Source organism: Dipodomys merriami, unplaced genomic scaffold, assembly GCF_024711535.1.
Source record: "Dipodomys merriami isolate MVZ:Mamm:240054 unplaced genomic scaffold, mDipMer1.0.p SCAF_26, whole genome shotgun sequence".
Lineage (NCBI taxonomy): Eukaryota > Metazoa > Chordata > Mammalia > Rodentia > Heteromyidae > Dipodomys > Dipodomys merriami.
Genome location: NW_027204048.1, coordinates 6,610,630 through 6,625,597, shown reverse-complemented (window position 1 = coordinate 6,625,597; position 14,968 = coordinate 6,610,630). Strand labels below are relative to the sequence as shown.

Genomic DNA, 14,968 nt, shown 5'->3' with positions numbered 1-14,968 from the left:
TCTGGCCCGCGGCGGCGCTGAGCGCGGACCGGGCCCGGCGGGGCGGAGCCGGGGAGAGGCCCGGGCTGCATGGAGTTTCCGGGGCGCGCAACTCCGGCGGGGCCTCGGCCACGGGGCTCCGGGGCGCCGCAGGGCGGCCGGGCACATGGGCTGAGCCCGCGCGGGCCGAGGCCGCGGGAGGGGTAGCGCGGAGCGGGGGACGAGGACCGGCGGGCCGCGCCCCGCACCGCGCCGCCAGCCACCCGGGGCCCGCGCCGGGCCGCGGCCGCGAGGATGCGGGGGGTGTGAGCGGCCCCGCGCCGCCGCCGCCGTCGCCGCCGCCGCCGCCGCCCGCCGCGCCTCCATCGCCGCCCAGCCGAGGAAGCAGCGCCCCGCGCCGCGGAGGCGCCCGGCGGCCAGGCTGCGGGGCCCCGGCCCGGCCAGAGGTGAGTGGCGCCGCCTCCCCGTCCCGGTCCCCGGCCCGGTCCCCGTCCCCGCCCGGTCCCCGGGCTGCGGACGGCGCCTCCCGAACCTGTTGGTACCGATGCCGGCACCCAGCGCGCCGGGGGCGCCGGGGCTCAGCGTCCTCCCCGGCTCGGGTCCGCGGCGCGGGGGGCGCGGGCTGACCCGGAATCCCGGGCGGCCCCACCGGGGTCCCGGCCGGCCGAGCCTCGGTGCGTGGGGGGTGGAGGAACCGCAGCGCCGCGCGTGGAAGCCTCCGGCTCCATCCGGGCCCCCGCGGCCGAGCCATGGCGGCCGGGGTCGGGGGAGGCCGGGGTCCCCGCCGGCAGCCCCGGCGCCCGGGGAGCCGCTGGCCCGCTCAGGGTGCGCGCGCCGCGGGAAGCCCGGGAGGCCTGGGCGGCCCCGCGGGGACCCGGACCCCAAGCCCCGCGCGCTGGCGCCGCCCGCGCTCCGCGTGTCCCTGCGGTTCGGATCCGGGTCCGGTGCCTCCCGGCCCGCGGCGGGGATGAACTTCCCGACTTGGCCCCACTTGGCCGCGGGGCGCCGGCAGCAGCAGGTAGTTTGAGCCGGCCGGGAGCGGCCACGTGCGCCCACCGTGGAGCCCACCTCGCGGTGGTCCAGTGGGGAGGGCGGGGAGGTAGAGGAGAGAGGAAGGGAGAGGGGAGGGCAGGGGAGAGGGGAGTGCAAGGGAGGGGAGAGAGGGGAGGGCAAGGAAGAGGACACCGGAGAGGAAGGGAGAGGGGAGGAGAGGGCGTCCTTCTTGGACCCAGGCCCTTTGCCCCCAGTGCACCTTCCCCAGGTGCTGATTCTGCTTTTATGAAAAAAATGACAAAAGAGGCTTTCCGGGCCCGCGGTGGGGTGTGATGATCTGCAGGCTAGAGTGGCCTTACTGGTTAGTGCAGTTGAGATGACCTTCCTGGGGAGGAAGGGGGGATTTCCACCTTATGTACCCACTGACTTCCAGGGGCCACTTGGGCCGGTCCTTTCCTGACTGCTGGGCAGTGGGCTGTGGGGTCAGCAGGTGACGGCTGTGCAGGGCTGAGGCTCACACCAGCTTTCTCAGAAGCACAAATCTCGTTCTCCTGATGGGCGTGTTGGTGTTTATTTATTTTTGATAATAAGGAAAGGAAGGGGTGCTGGGGACAGGCATGGGAGGGGTTGCTGTTGCTCTGCGGTGCTGGTGCTGGGCAGGTCCCCGGGCTTTGTGCAGCCGCAGCCCCTGCCTTGGCTTAATTTGCTACCTGAGTCCCTGAGGTTGGTGGAGGCCCATTCTGACCCTCCCTAGTCTCACCCCTTCTCCATTAACAGGCACTTCTGGCTCATCACACACATTCTGGCTAGCCGTCAGGCAGTGGATGCCCCTCCACCCCCAGTCTAGGGGTGCCTGAGGTTGGTGGGTTTGGGGAGTAGTTGCCAGGTAGTGGGGAACAATGGCCCCCATGTTTAAGGAGCCAGGCTTGGTCATGGGGCACCTGTCCAGACAAAACCCCGAAATTCTTACCTCTAGGGGTTTCCTTGTAGGAGAACAGAATCCTCTTAGATCTGACCACCATGGTGCCCAAGAGTCTCATGACCAGTGCCACCAGGTTCTGGCAAAGCCGGGACCCAGGTTGTTTTAAAGAAGGAAAATACTTCATTTAGCTGGTTCCATGGAGAAGCACAGTAGCCTGTCTGCGTGTGTGTGAGCATGTATGCGTATGTGTGTATGCGTATGCGTGTGAGTGTAGCATAGAGTCATGCGTGCATGTATGTGTGTGGTGTTTGGGATCAAATCTCCTGCTTCACATACGCTGGGCAAACACTGCCACTTGGGACAGGACGTCTGCCCTATTATTTCTTTTTCTTTTCTTTTTGAGACCAAAGTTCACTAACTTTGCCCAGGGAGGATACTGAATCTGGGGTCCTCTTGTCTCTGCCACCATGTATCTGAAGTTACCAGTGTGTACCCCACAGCTGGCTGTGTGCACCAGCTACTTGCTGGTTGGCAGAGAAGGCACTAGTTGGTACTGTGAGAAAAGCCTCGCTTGCAGTAATTATGGAAGAAGACCTTTCTGGACTCTCCTTGTGGGCCAGACCCTTCCCACTGGAGCTCCCTCGAGTTTCCAGACTTGGCAGTTGCATGGGGACCTGGCTGGGTGTTAGGGCTGCGTCTGAGGTTGGGCCTGGGTTCCTTCCCAGTGCTTGCTCAGGTCTGAACCAATTGTGGTGACCTCTCACCCACGAGGCCTGGCTTAGCGTCAGTCACGCAGTGTGGTGTTCTATGTTTGTTGAGTGAATCTATATCTCAGAGGCTGTGGCTGGTGCTGTTGCTTGGGATGCAGAGTCCCAGGCCAGAGGCAGCTGCCTCCCCAGCCCTCACTGGGGCCCTGTGGAGCCCTGAGCCCAGCTTGGTTTGGGTCAAAGGCTTTTGTTTCATTCCCATTGCTGGTACTGACTCTGCAGAGCCCCTGTGTGAACGCGGCTGTGTGCGCCCACGCTGGCTGCTGCAGGTGGCATTGCTCCCTTTGCTTGAAGCCTCTGTGCAGGGGGTCCGAGGAGACATGCTTGGGCTCCCCGGAACCTGCACGCCGCACTGGCCTGGTCCTCCATCTGACCAGTTCTGGATGTGATTAGGAAGAAAGAAACTAGGGTGCGGTTGTTGCCTGCAACTGGGGTTCAGGGTGAATTATAGTTTTAATCAGAACACTAGCAAGGACTCACTGCGTGCTGGTCGTGGGGTGGGAGATGGATGGGCTGTCATGGGCTGCTGTAATGTGTGCAGATGGGGGGCATGTCAGATGCAGTCAGCATGCCTGGGGGACAGAGGGGCTGTGTGACAAGCCACAGGTGCTGGTGAACTAGCTGGGTGGGAGTGGGTGCTTCAGTGCGTGGAGGCAGGGGCAGAGGGCAGGGGCATGGGGGCGGGGGGGGGGAGGGATGAAGGAGCTGGTGTTTGATGTTCCTAGAGCTTAAAGCTGTAGGCAAGGGAGAGCAGGAGAAGGGGCGGGGGGGGGGGGCTGGATCCTTTGGTTGTGCCCAGGAACCCCTATTTCTCCCCAGGGGACAATGATGTGGTGACCATTGGGGCTGCAGGGGGCACAGAGAGGCAGGGACAGACCACAGGCAGGACAACGCAGGCCAGAGTCCCATGGCAAGGATGGCCCATGGGCTCCTCCAGTGGTAAGCCATGGAGGTGCGTGGTGTTGTCAGTGTCCCATTATCCTTCTGCCCGGTTCCTTAGCACGGTTGGCATTGCCGGGGTGCCCAGAGCTCAGGTTCAGGTTAGGTTTTTGGGAGGTGGTCAGGATGAGGAGAGGCTGTGGTTGGGTTCGGGGGGGGGTGGGGAAGTCATACTAGGAGATGGTGACATGGACTTTGGGGATCCCTGTCTCCGGAAGGGACAGCAGCAGGACTGTTAGCAGACGAGGGGTGCCGAGGGATGGGAGGCTTGGGTCTGGGTAGCAGCGAGGTCTGGATGGAGCCAGGAGGAGTTTTTGGTGTTCCCCCTCCCCAGGGTGGCTGGCGGGAGCTTTGGGCCCACATGACCTACTTTAGAGATCGTCCGTCAGGGGCCCCTGGCCAGTCCGGCCTGCTAAAGTGGGTTACTTCCTCCATTGTCCTACACTCAGCCCATGCACTTGTGGGTTAAGTACTGGAGAAAATGGTGAATTAGACAGACAGAGGTCATGCTCCCCTGTTCTAGAGATGAAAGACATCGTAATTAAAAAAGTGAAATATAGAAATAAAATTACAGGGTGTAATGGAGGAGCAAGGGCTGTTTCAGATGGGGTGAACAGGAGCGGTCTCGCCAAGGGGCTGTATTTACATCAATACCAGGATGACATGAAGGGAGAGGCTGGGCCCAGACAGGAAGCTGCATGCAGCGGGGTAGCCAGCGCAAAGGTGCCCCGGTGGAAGTGAGAGGGACAGGAAGGAGGCCAGTGTCGCAGGGGATGTGTTGAGCAAGGCAGGCGTGGCTCATGGGGGAGGGCTGGCTTCTGAGGCTGGAGGGGCCCTGGGAGGTTTTGAGATACGTTTGTGACATGATTTAATTTATATTTTCTGAAGATCATTTTGGCAGCTACGCACCCTGTATGCACAAGCTCAGTACAATAAAGTGAGTATTCATCCCCCAGAGTGTAAAATGAAATGCAGTGTTTAAAAGTAGCAGATGGGCAGAAAATGCTTTTCTGACCTTAATTTAGTGATTTTTAGTGTGCCAATTAAATGTGGGCACATAAAGCTCCGTGTAGTGTGGGCTTTCAGCATGGCTTATAGAAGAACCATGGAAAGAAATGGACCAAAAAATGTTAGCAGCGTGTCCAGAAGTGTTGGCATGAGGGATGAGTGGTTTTTTTTAAATGAGAGCACATATCTCTTTTATTATTATACAATACCAACTCTGCTATCACAATCGCGTCGAGTGGTGCGTGTCAGAGAATTACACCCAATACTTTTCCTGGCACTTGTTTTTGGAGATGTTAGCGCCCCATAGTTCCATGGTTCTGATTGGGTCAGAAAATAGGTTGCTCATTTTGCATGGGGCTCCTCCAAGCTTACAAACTGGTTTTTAATTAGGAGAGTAAACATTCTTTCTTTACTTCGTTTTTCCCATTGATCGTGTCGGTGTGGTGCAGTGCTCTCGACCATTGCGGCCCTTCACGTTCTTCGCATTTGAGACGGCAGCATCTGGCCGCGCAGCCCATGCTGCGATTCCCCCCCCCGCACACCCCCCCCCCCCCCGCCTCAGCCTGCTGCGCTGAGCTGTACACAATGCCCAGTCTGGCAATCCTGTTGTAGAGAAGCACTTAAAGACTCGATGAAAGCTGGTTGCTGGTAGCTCACACCTGTAATCCTAGCTACTCAGGAGGCTGAGATCTGAGGATCACAGTTCAAATCCAGCCTAGGCAGGAAAGTCTGTGAGACTCTTATCTCCAGTTAACCACCAGAAGACAGAAGTGGCGATGTGGCTCAAATGGTAGAGTGCTTGCTTTGAGCTGAAGAGCTCAAGGACAGCGCCCAGACCCTGAGTTCAAGCCCCACAACTAGGAAAAAAAAAAAAAGACACAGTGAAGGTGTAAATGTGTGGAGGGACTGACTGTCTTCCTCTGCCAGCCCCATCTTCCTTCTGTGCATTTCAAATGTGCCGTCTAGACTTGCTTGGCTTTCGAGGTTGCTCTAGCGGCTGGCCCTGTCAGCTGTCACCCCAGAGTTCCTTTGCAGACTGGAACCGGCGACTTCACTCCCCCTTGGAACAAGTTTATTAGGAAACTCGAACCCCCAACCTTTCCTTTTTAGAACTCAGTGTTTACTGAGAGTGTGATTTACACTTATAAGGAATAGAGCAATTAGATATTCATTAAAAACTCATCTCTGAGCATTAAACATTATTGCTCTCACCCAGGATCCCAAAGGATTGTATCACGGTGACAAATCACTTGTACTTTTTCATTAACAAAAGTCAGGCGACAGGAAAACTTCCAAGTGCAAATTATGCAGCGAGGCTAATTATTTTGGTGGCATATTTATTTATGCAACAGAATATTATCTTTGGAAAACAGGAAAAGAAATAGAGAGTCATTTTTGCCCTGTGTCTGCAAGGGCCACAGTGTACCGGGTAACCTCGTGGCCAGGGAGGGTTTGGGGTGTAAGTGGGCTTGTGGACTGCAGCCATGTTCTGTAACTTTCCTATCACTACTTCAATTAAGTGCGGTTCCCTAGTGAAGGGAAGGGTGAGTGTGTATGGTGGATGGTGGGACTTGGATTGATCTGGGGCTTGGGGCCTTGGTTAGAAAGGGTGGAGGTGAGGATGAGGAGACTTGGTGCTGGAACCGAGTCAAAGGCGTCCACTTCAGCTGGGGCTCCGCGCCTGGTACTGGTGTCCCTTCCTGCAAAGCCCGGCGCGAGGAGGCCTCGCTGTGCTCATTCCTTCCACAAAGTGTAATCCGTCTGTGTACTGATGGCACGTCTAATTACTGTGTAAACATTTTCATAGCTGACGAGCCGCTCACACATCTGCACCCCACACCCAGGCAGCCGTGGGGCCCATGCGTCTGCAAACCACCGGCCCTGCTGCCAGCCTGCCGTACCGGTGACTCATGTGTGCACAAACACGCACATGCACTGCACGCACTGCATGCACACATACTACGTGTGCACACATATCGCACATGCACACACATGCAAACATACCAATACACTGGCACACACATCACACACACTGCATACACAGGCATACACATGTGCACACCAGCACCCACCCCCACGTCCACAGGTGCAAGTATACATAGGCACACATGCACACACACCACATACACATGCACACACACCACACATGCACACTCACACATGGCACACAGGCATACCAAACACACCAGCTTCTTCCCTTGAGGTGGAGTCTCTTAGACTTTTCTCTTGGGCTGGCTTAGCACTGCGATCCTCCCAGTCAGCACCCCACATAACAGGAGGAGAGGTGCTCACACTGTACCCCGCTGTCAGTTGGAAAAGGGTCTTTTGGTCCAGGTAGTTCCTGACCCCCACCTCCAAGTAGGCAAAACTGCAGGTGTGAGGTACCCGTGCTTTGCTTGCATCTTCCCCGTGTTGCCAGTGAGGAGGCGGAATGCAGCCAGGGCACAGCTGAGCTCTGACTGGGGTGTGGGACAGACCCAGGCATACGCAGGGGTGGGCGACTTGGTTCAAATCTTCATCTTCACCGGGCCTCGCAAGGCAAGTGGCCCCCTGCAGGAAGGACGATGATTGGAGTTTGTTAAATCATCTGACATAGTAGTTGTTTTTTATTCAGGCACTCTCTGGAGCAGAAAGCAGCAGGGCTGGCCACTGGATGAGGAGTTTTCAAGCCTATATTGTGGCGTCTCTTCAACTCATTAGGTGCTGGCAGCTCAGGGCAGAGGCCTGCCCTCAACCACAGCTGGTGTTACCTTTCCCTGCCAGGACAGCCCCAGCCGGGTCCCTGCCAGGACCCAAACTTAGCCTGGGTCCTCACTCAGCTCTGAGCCTTAGCCTGGGTCCTCTCTGAGATCTGAGCCTTAGCCTGGGTCCTCTCTGAGATCTGAGCCTTAGCCTGGGTCCTCTCAGATCTGAGCCTTAGCCTGGGTCCTCTCTGAGATCTGAGCCTTAGCCTGGGTCCTCTCTGAGATCTGAGCCTTAGCCTGGGTCCTCTCAGATCTGAGCCTTAGCCTGGGTCCTCACTCAGGTCTCAGCTGAGAGTCGAGAGATGTGGCTTTGATTCTCCAGCCTCACACCAACATCCCGTGAGGTACATGGATGGCCGGGCCTCCAGCATGGAGTTGACAGTGTGTTCTGGGTGGGGCCTGACGCAAGCTGCCCTGCCTCACCCAGAACCCTTTACTGGCACCGTTCCCACCCAGAATAGTCTTCCTGCGTGGAGACAGAGCCCTGGCGACGTGCAGGCGCCTGGCACGTGTCACAGCCACCATGACTCAGAAGTCACATTTCCGTGGGCCCTTTGGTCTGCTCTTCCCGTGCCAGGCTCCCAAGACGGCATGTCAGCGTCAGCAGCGACATTTTCTTACTGATGGGATGTGACGGCAGCGCGCGTGGCCCTGGGGTCTCGAGCAGGCAGGTGGGCGTCTCTCCCCAGAGAGCGTCTTTAAATAGGAGAGGAGGAGGCCTGGGAACGGGAGAGCGAAGCCCGCGTCATCACAGCTAATGCTTGCAGAAGTCATCTGCCCTAAGTCACTCACACTGAGGGGCCCAGGGGTCCTCCTGCAGCCAAGGGCTGGTGGGCGTGGTGACTGGCACAGGGCACCAATGCACCAGCCCAGCTCACCCCTGCCTGTGCCCTGAGACTCCTGCATGATCCCAGCTCACCCGTGCTCTGAGACCCTGGCAAGGTGCTTGTACCCCAGCACTACATGAACGTAGACATGATAAACCTAAGTTTTTTCCTAAGTTGGACCCAGGGAGCAATGAACACTGGCGAATACAGCTAACAACAAGATTAGAATGGAGACTAATGAAATGCTCTAACAATTGCAACCAAGGGAAGACCTTGCCCGGCTACTGCACATTTCCACCCGAACCAGCTGGCCACAACTTCCGTCATGCCTGTGTGTCTTCCTTCTTCCAGCCTGATGTTTATGTGGGAAGTGTGAGGGAGCAACAGAGACAGAGAGACAGAGAGTGCGCAGTGTGAATTTATAAGATGGGTGGCTCCTTCTCACCAAAGCCTCTCAGCAGCCACATTTGTGCCCTTTCCTTCTCGAGAACTTTTCCTTGCTCGATGGAACCGTTTTCCTTGGGTGGTGCTAGGGCTTGAGCTTCCCCTGCAGGTGCTCTACCCCTTGAGCCAGGCCTCTGGCCCCTCTTCATGTTGGTTATTTTTCAGGTAGGATACACTTCATGCCCAGGCGGGCCTAGCCATTGTGCTTCCTCTTAGCTGGGATGGCGTGTGTGTGTGTGTACACACTGCTCAGTCCCTGAGTAAGGTGTAGTCTTACAAACTTGTATGCCGAGGCTGGCCTTGAACCATGATCCTCTGGTCTCTGCCTCTCAAGTGAGTAGGATTACAGGCCGGAGTCACTGTGTCCAGTTAGCAGCATTTCATGGTTCCTCTTGGGCATATCCAAACCGACTGCCTGACTACCCTTGTATTGTGGTGTGGTTTGATCACACACACGTCAGGTGTTTCTTTCTGGAAGTTTCCAGTTAGTACTTTGGAGCAGTGGCTGACTGCGGGTCCCTGAGGCTGTTGTAAGCAGAGCTGTGGATAAATGGGGGGAGAGGGGGAAGGAGGGCGGTTACTGTTGCTGCTGAAAAGCATCACAAGCTGCCCCCGGCCTTGGCTGTGGTTGCTCAGTTCTCTGCCCTGTGGAGCACTTCCCCTCCACCCCCCCCCCCCGTGGGCCGCAGACCCACTGGGAACATCTCTCCCTCCACCATCTCCCACAGAGGCTTCCTGGGGCTGAGCTGTGCTCTGTTGTCCCTGATACCCTGGAGGCTTGTGGGCTGAGCCAGGATCCTCCCCACCATCCTCATCCCTGGGGCCTGGTCACCTTGCCTGGGCTGGGCTGCCACCCAGTGGTTCCTGACGGCACTAGGACTTGAACTCAGGGCCTTGCAAAGCAGGCACTCCAACACTTCAGCCACACCCCTGCCTCCTTTCACTTTGGTTTTTCTTCGGATAGGGTCTCTCTTGCTTCTTTCTTGGGCCAGCATGGACCATGGTTCTCCTAACACCACCCCCACATAGCCGGGGGAGACAGAGGCGGAGCCTGACGTGGTGTGAGCCCCCTCGCTCAGCCTGCACTTTGATAGGTGGTTCTGGTAACTTTGCCACACCTGGCCTTGAGCCACCATGTTTTCCTCTGTCTCTGGAATAGATGGGGTTTCAGGCATGTGTGCTGTACGCAGCCCTGCAGGCTGCTCTTCTAGGGGTTAGCAAGTGTCTGTCAAAGAACGAAACATGGAGATGCTTGGAGAGGTGTTTTGGACTTTGGATTTTGTTGGACTTGTGGAGTGCATGCGCATGTGCGCATGCGCACGCGCACACACACAGAGTGAGAGTTCTTGAGGATGGGTCCAAGCCTAAACATGGTATTCAGTACGCCTCACACACACCTGGTCCCCACAGGCTGGCGATGCCCGCAGCCCTCGCACACGGGCAGGGTGGAATCTTCCGCATGCTGTGTTGTCTCAGAACTCAGTGGTGTCAGGGCAGGGGCATATTTCAGAGCCGGAGATTTGTGTTGGGGAAGGATGCTCAACCTGCCAGGAGCATCGTAGGCTTTGCTGGTTCTCTGACACCTGTGGGAAGGACCCACTCAGCTGTCTCATCACTGGCAGGACCTCCGCGTGTCTCCACGTGGGCCCTCCATGCATTTCCGCCCGTGGCAGTTCATTGTGGCCTCAGTTCCTGGCCTAGTGTGTGTCTCTCCGCCTTTCCCATACCATGCGCCCTTCGGGGGTTCCCTGCCCCCTGGGGGTGGTGGCCCCAGGTCTGTGACAGGCACAGCTGCTTTTGTGGAGGGAGCCCGAGAACCTCATGCTCGCAGGCAGGTGCTCCTCCGCTTGGCCACGCCTCCAGCCCTCTTCTGTGCTGCTTGTGTCTGAGGTAAAGTCTTGTGTGTACACCCAGCTCTTGCTCCTACTGTGTATGCTTCCTGCAATCGGTGGGGTCTCACACACGTCTTACCGGGTTGGCCTCAGTGATCTTCGGCCTCCTGAGTAGCTGATGACAGGTGTGAACCACCACGGCCAACTATGGGTTGAGATGGAGCCCCACAAACTTTTGCCTGTGCTGGCCTCGAACCATGGTCCTCCAGCTCTCTCCATGCTGGGTTCTAAGATTCGCTCTTCACGTCACTGACACAGAGCACTCGTAGTGGTTGGGGTTCAGGCTGACGTGTGGCCGCAGGTCCTTGTTTGCTGTGGCTTCTGTTTTCCACGGGGGTTGTGATGTCCGCATTGGGGGACCAGTGTCCCCCTGATGCTGTGGAGAGATGCTCACCCCCACTGGAAGACACAGGGCCCCAGCGCAGACATCACAGCTGGGCTCCGGCGGAGCCTTCCTGAGGACTCTTTCCAGAGGCCTCCCTCCATTCCCCACAGCACCCACCGCCAGCACATGCTTTGGGCCCGGGGTCCTTTTGTTAAATCTGAAGGCCTCATGGGTTTGAACTGTTGGATGGTGGTATCTGGGTTCCAGCAGGTGTGCGCAGGTTGCTTTTTGCTTTGCTCAATTACGTATGCCTCGGTGTGTTGTGTGGTGTCATCCATTGACGTTTGGGAGAGGATCCCGAGAACTCTGGGTCCCAGTGCCGGAGGCCTCAGGAACAGACCAGGTATGGGGGGATATCACCAGGGTGGGGGTGCTGCTGGGGCCTCAGGGTGTCCTCGCTGTCATATGCCAAGCCTCTTGGTGTCCAGTCAGAGCCTTGGGCCTGGTTACAGCAGGAAGGCCAGGCCGGGCCAGGTGAAATCTCCTACTGGCTGCACCCGGGGCTTGAGGCCGTGTCGGGAAGGGTGGGAAGGCTCCAGTGCCTTGGCCCGGGTAAAGCATGGACGCAGGCTAGAGCCAGGGCTGCAGGCAGACAGCCGCGGACAATCTTGCTGTCTTGTTTGTCGACCCTGTCTGCTGATTCACCGCTGCCCTGCAATGCCCTCTGTCAGGGGCTCCCGGGCTGGCCGTGGCCTCAGGCTGGAGGCTGCAGCCTATGTCCAATCTCTTTTGGGCCTCTGACACCTAAGGTGTATTCCCTCTTCTTGTGCCCCCCCCCTCTGTCCCCCATGCTCTACCAAGGGAGAGGGACCTTTCTTGAAGCCTGAACCCTGGGGCTCCCTGAGCTGCCGCTGGCCTCTGCTGTAGTTGCAGATGGATGCGTGTGTGGTTCCGAGAGCAGAGGCCCTGCCTCCACTGGAGCCTCCATGTGCCTTACGCACCTTCCACTCTTGCTCCGGATGAGTTCTGCGTGCTCTCCCGTCTGTCTCTGTCTCTGTCTCTCAGAACCACTCCAGGCAGGTCTAGAAAGTCGGTTCAAGTATTGCTTCAGGGACCAGGTGCTTGGAGTTGGAGCATGGCTGGATTTGGGGTGTGGATTTGGGGTGCTGGATTCGGGGCACTGCACCTAGTGTGGGGCTCTGAACTCACTTTGGGGAGGGCATGGCCCCACAGTGCATTGTCTGGTTGTGTCTGGCGGGTTGTGTTGCTTTTCCCATCTTGTGAGTGTGGGAAAGCACACATCCCTGGGCCCTGGTGCAGGGCGGGTAGTGGGTGACAGGCTCACGTGAAATCTCCTGGAACTCTCTGTGTCAGGTTGCCTGTGGGCTCTGTCATTGCTGTTTGAGTCCTCCGCCTGGGACCTTCTTGTGCTGGCAGATGTCAGGGGTGTCTGTCTTCTGCCCAGGGTTGGGATGTCTTGGCGCACAGTTGTGGTGTTCTGGCTGCCCTCGGCAGGGGCCCAGTGCCCAGTGGCACCTTCCCAGGGCATCCGGACCATAGGCTGACCAGGCGGCTGCGGCCCGTGCCCTGTGAGGGTGCATCTGTGTAGGCAGGTGGATGGAGGGGCTTCGTGCCCGGCAGTGGAGCATCCCTGGGAGGAGCCTCAAGAAACCAACACCGTCCCCGCACTCTGGGCTGGCACCATATTTCCAAACATTCTGATGCCATCATCTCAAGAGCATCAAGCAAATTTCAGATCCCTATGCGAGGGGAGGACAGATTGAATGGATATAATTTGTGTGCTCTTCATTTCATGTAAATTAGCCCAAGTGAAGCGGCTCTCCTGTGTCTTTCTCCATGCATCTATTCAGGTCTCTTCTGGCCAGACAGGGCTAAAACAAGTTAACAAACGGCACAGCGAAACCCCGTTATACAATTAATGGACATTAACAAGATGATCCTTACGGTGTAAATAGATCCTTTAGAACATTTAAAGATGGCTGGTCGAGCCAGGTGCCACGGTGTGGGCCTGGAACTTCAGCTGCTGAGGAAGCAGAGAGATCAAGGTTGGAGGTGAGTGTGGGCAAAGTGAACTCAAGACCTTATCTGAAGAGCAAGACCCAAATAAAAGCACAAAAGGCAGGAGGCATGGCCCAGCTGCCTAGCAAGCACAAGGCCTTGAGATCAATCCTGAGTACTGCAAAACATAAACAAACAAGGGGCCTCTTGCATGGGGCAGTGTGAAAACCCTCTCTTCCTCACAATCACTTATTTGCAAACAGGGTTATGATTCTTCCGTATTTTCTCTGTGGGCGTGCCCACTGACTCCCTGACCTTAGAGACGATGTCTTTCGGACATTCACTGGTGTCTCACCTAGTGACCATTAGACACTGTGACGCCTGTGGAATCAATCAATTAGTGAGCAGGAATGATTGCTGCCATCCTAGGTGTACTGTGCTCTTAAATAAAACACCTCTGGGGCGGTACTAGGATAATGCAGGACTAGTGAGGCAGTGCGGACTCTCCGCGCCATGTGGGTACATTCAAAGCCGGGACTTAAAAGGGTGAATTCTCTTTGAGATGGAAGAAGGCAGTGACCTTACATCTGTAGAAATCAATGGAACCGGGGGGGAAAATTACAGAAAGCAAAGAAGCCACAGAGGTTTTGTTTGACTCCCACGTGGGTTGGCGGGCTTGGCCACACTTGCTCTCCTGCAGACTGACTTGTGTTGCTGTGCCATGGCCTCTCCCCTGCCAGTCAAAGGCCCTGGTTCCCGTGGCTCCCGTGGCTCCCGTGGCTCTGGTGCTAGGGCAGCTCAGTCCAGTTGGGAGTGTATTTGGAGATGGGCCTGGGAGGTGAGCAGGGTTAGACAAGGGCCTGTGGTGGCCCCTCATGATGCAGTGTGGACCTTTATGGCTATAGCCTTCCAGGAGCTTGCTCTGTCTCCTGCCTTGGGACATGGGGGGAAGGTTGCTGTGTGCAAGCGAGAGAGGAGGAGAGGGAGAGGGGGTGAGGGAAGGGAGATCACCAGAGTTCGCCATGCTGCCATCTTGATCTTGGATTTCCAGGTTCTAGACCATGAGAAGACATGTTTTGTCCCCCCTGGAGAATGGGATCTATTAGAGCAGGCAGCTTGGGTTGGCTGCTAGGGAATGGCTGTTCTAGAAACCACAGGATGGGTGCTGGGCCCCGGCAACAGACCCTGCCGTCCCAAGAGGCCGTGTCTCTGGCGACCAGCTCTCCTGTCTTTTTGGGAAGTGGTCTAAGACTCTGAGTATGACATAGACGACAAAGTGAGTGGAACTGTAGCTCAGTACTGCACACAGAACTCAGCACACAGGGGTCTTCAGAGAACGGTGTACAAATCTGTTAGAGTAAAATCCTTCCACATTTAGCTATGGATCAATAAATACTAAGCCTTGTTCCAGATGTCCATTGGACAGGAGATTAATATCCACAATATGCCAGGATCCTGGAAAATTAACCAACCTAAAGGACAAACAATCCAGGCACTTGGTGGGCAGTGATATGGAAGATATGCTTTCCACATGCAGAAGTACGTGTGGCCAGCAAATCCATAAGCCACCTTCAACCTCAGCCCGGGGTGGGGGGGGGATGGGAGTCCCTGAGCCCCCACCTGGCCCCAGCCCTCCCCTTAGGAGGGTGCTCATCCTTCTGGGACAGCCAGGTCTACTTGGATGTGGGAAGGGGAACACTTGCGGGAGTGTAAATTAGCGTAGACACTATGGAGGGCATCATGGAGGTTCCTTGGAAAATTCAAAACATAACCACCGTGTGAGGCAGCTGCGCCGCTCGGAGAACAAGCACAGGAGAATCAAAGTCAGCTGACCACAGTGACACCTGTGCACACCCAGCTTCCCTCCAGTGAGATATGGGGTCTTAGGACTTTCCTGCTCAGGCTGGCCTGGAACTGTGGGTCTTCCTGATCTCAGCCTCCTGGGCAGTGAGGACAACAGGTGGGAGCCACCGGGCACCTGGCCAGTTGAATCTTTTGTCTGATGGCTTTCAGTAAGAACAACTGCAGTCCTTTGCCCTGAACTTCCCTCTGGGTGAGGGGCTGTGGACAGGAAGCCGTAGACAGGGCTTGCCCTCCCTTGTCCACCGC

At 56.9% G+C, this 14,968-nt stretch overlaps 1 protein-coding gene across 2 annotated transcripts in view; it reads left to right on the top strand.

Annotated features, from left to right (window-relative positions):
- Nucleotides 1–349: 349 nt before the first annotated feature.
- Nucleotides 350–14,968, top strand: part of Caln1 (calneuron 1) — a 129,023-nt gene continuing 114,404 nt past the window's right edge. The window contains exon 1 of one of the 2 annotated variants that reach the window (XM_070035601.1): nt 350–425. The gene's annotated coding sequence lies outside the window, so the exon portion shown is untranslated. Of the gene's footprint in view, nt 426–947; nt 998–14,968 lie in introns of those variants that run through there. The other variant, XM_070035602.1, reaches the window with a different exon arrangement.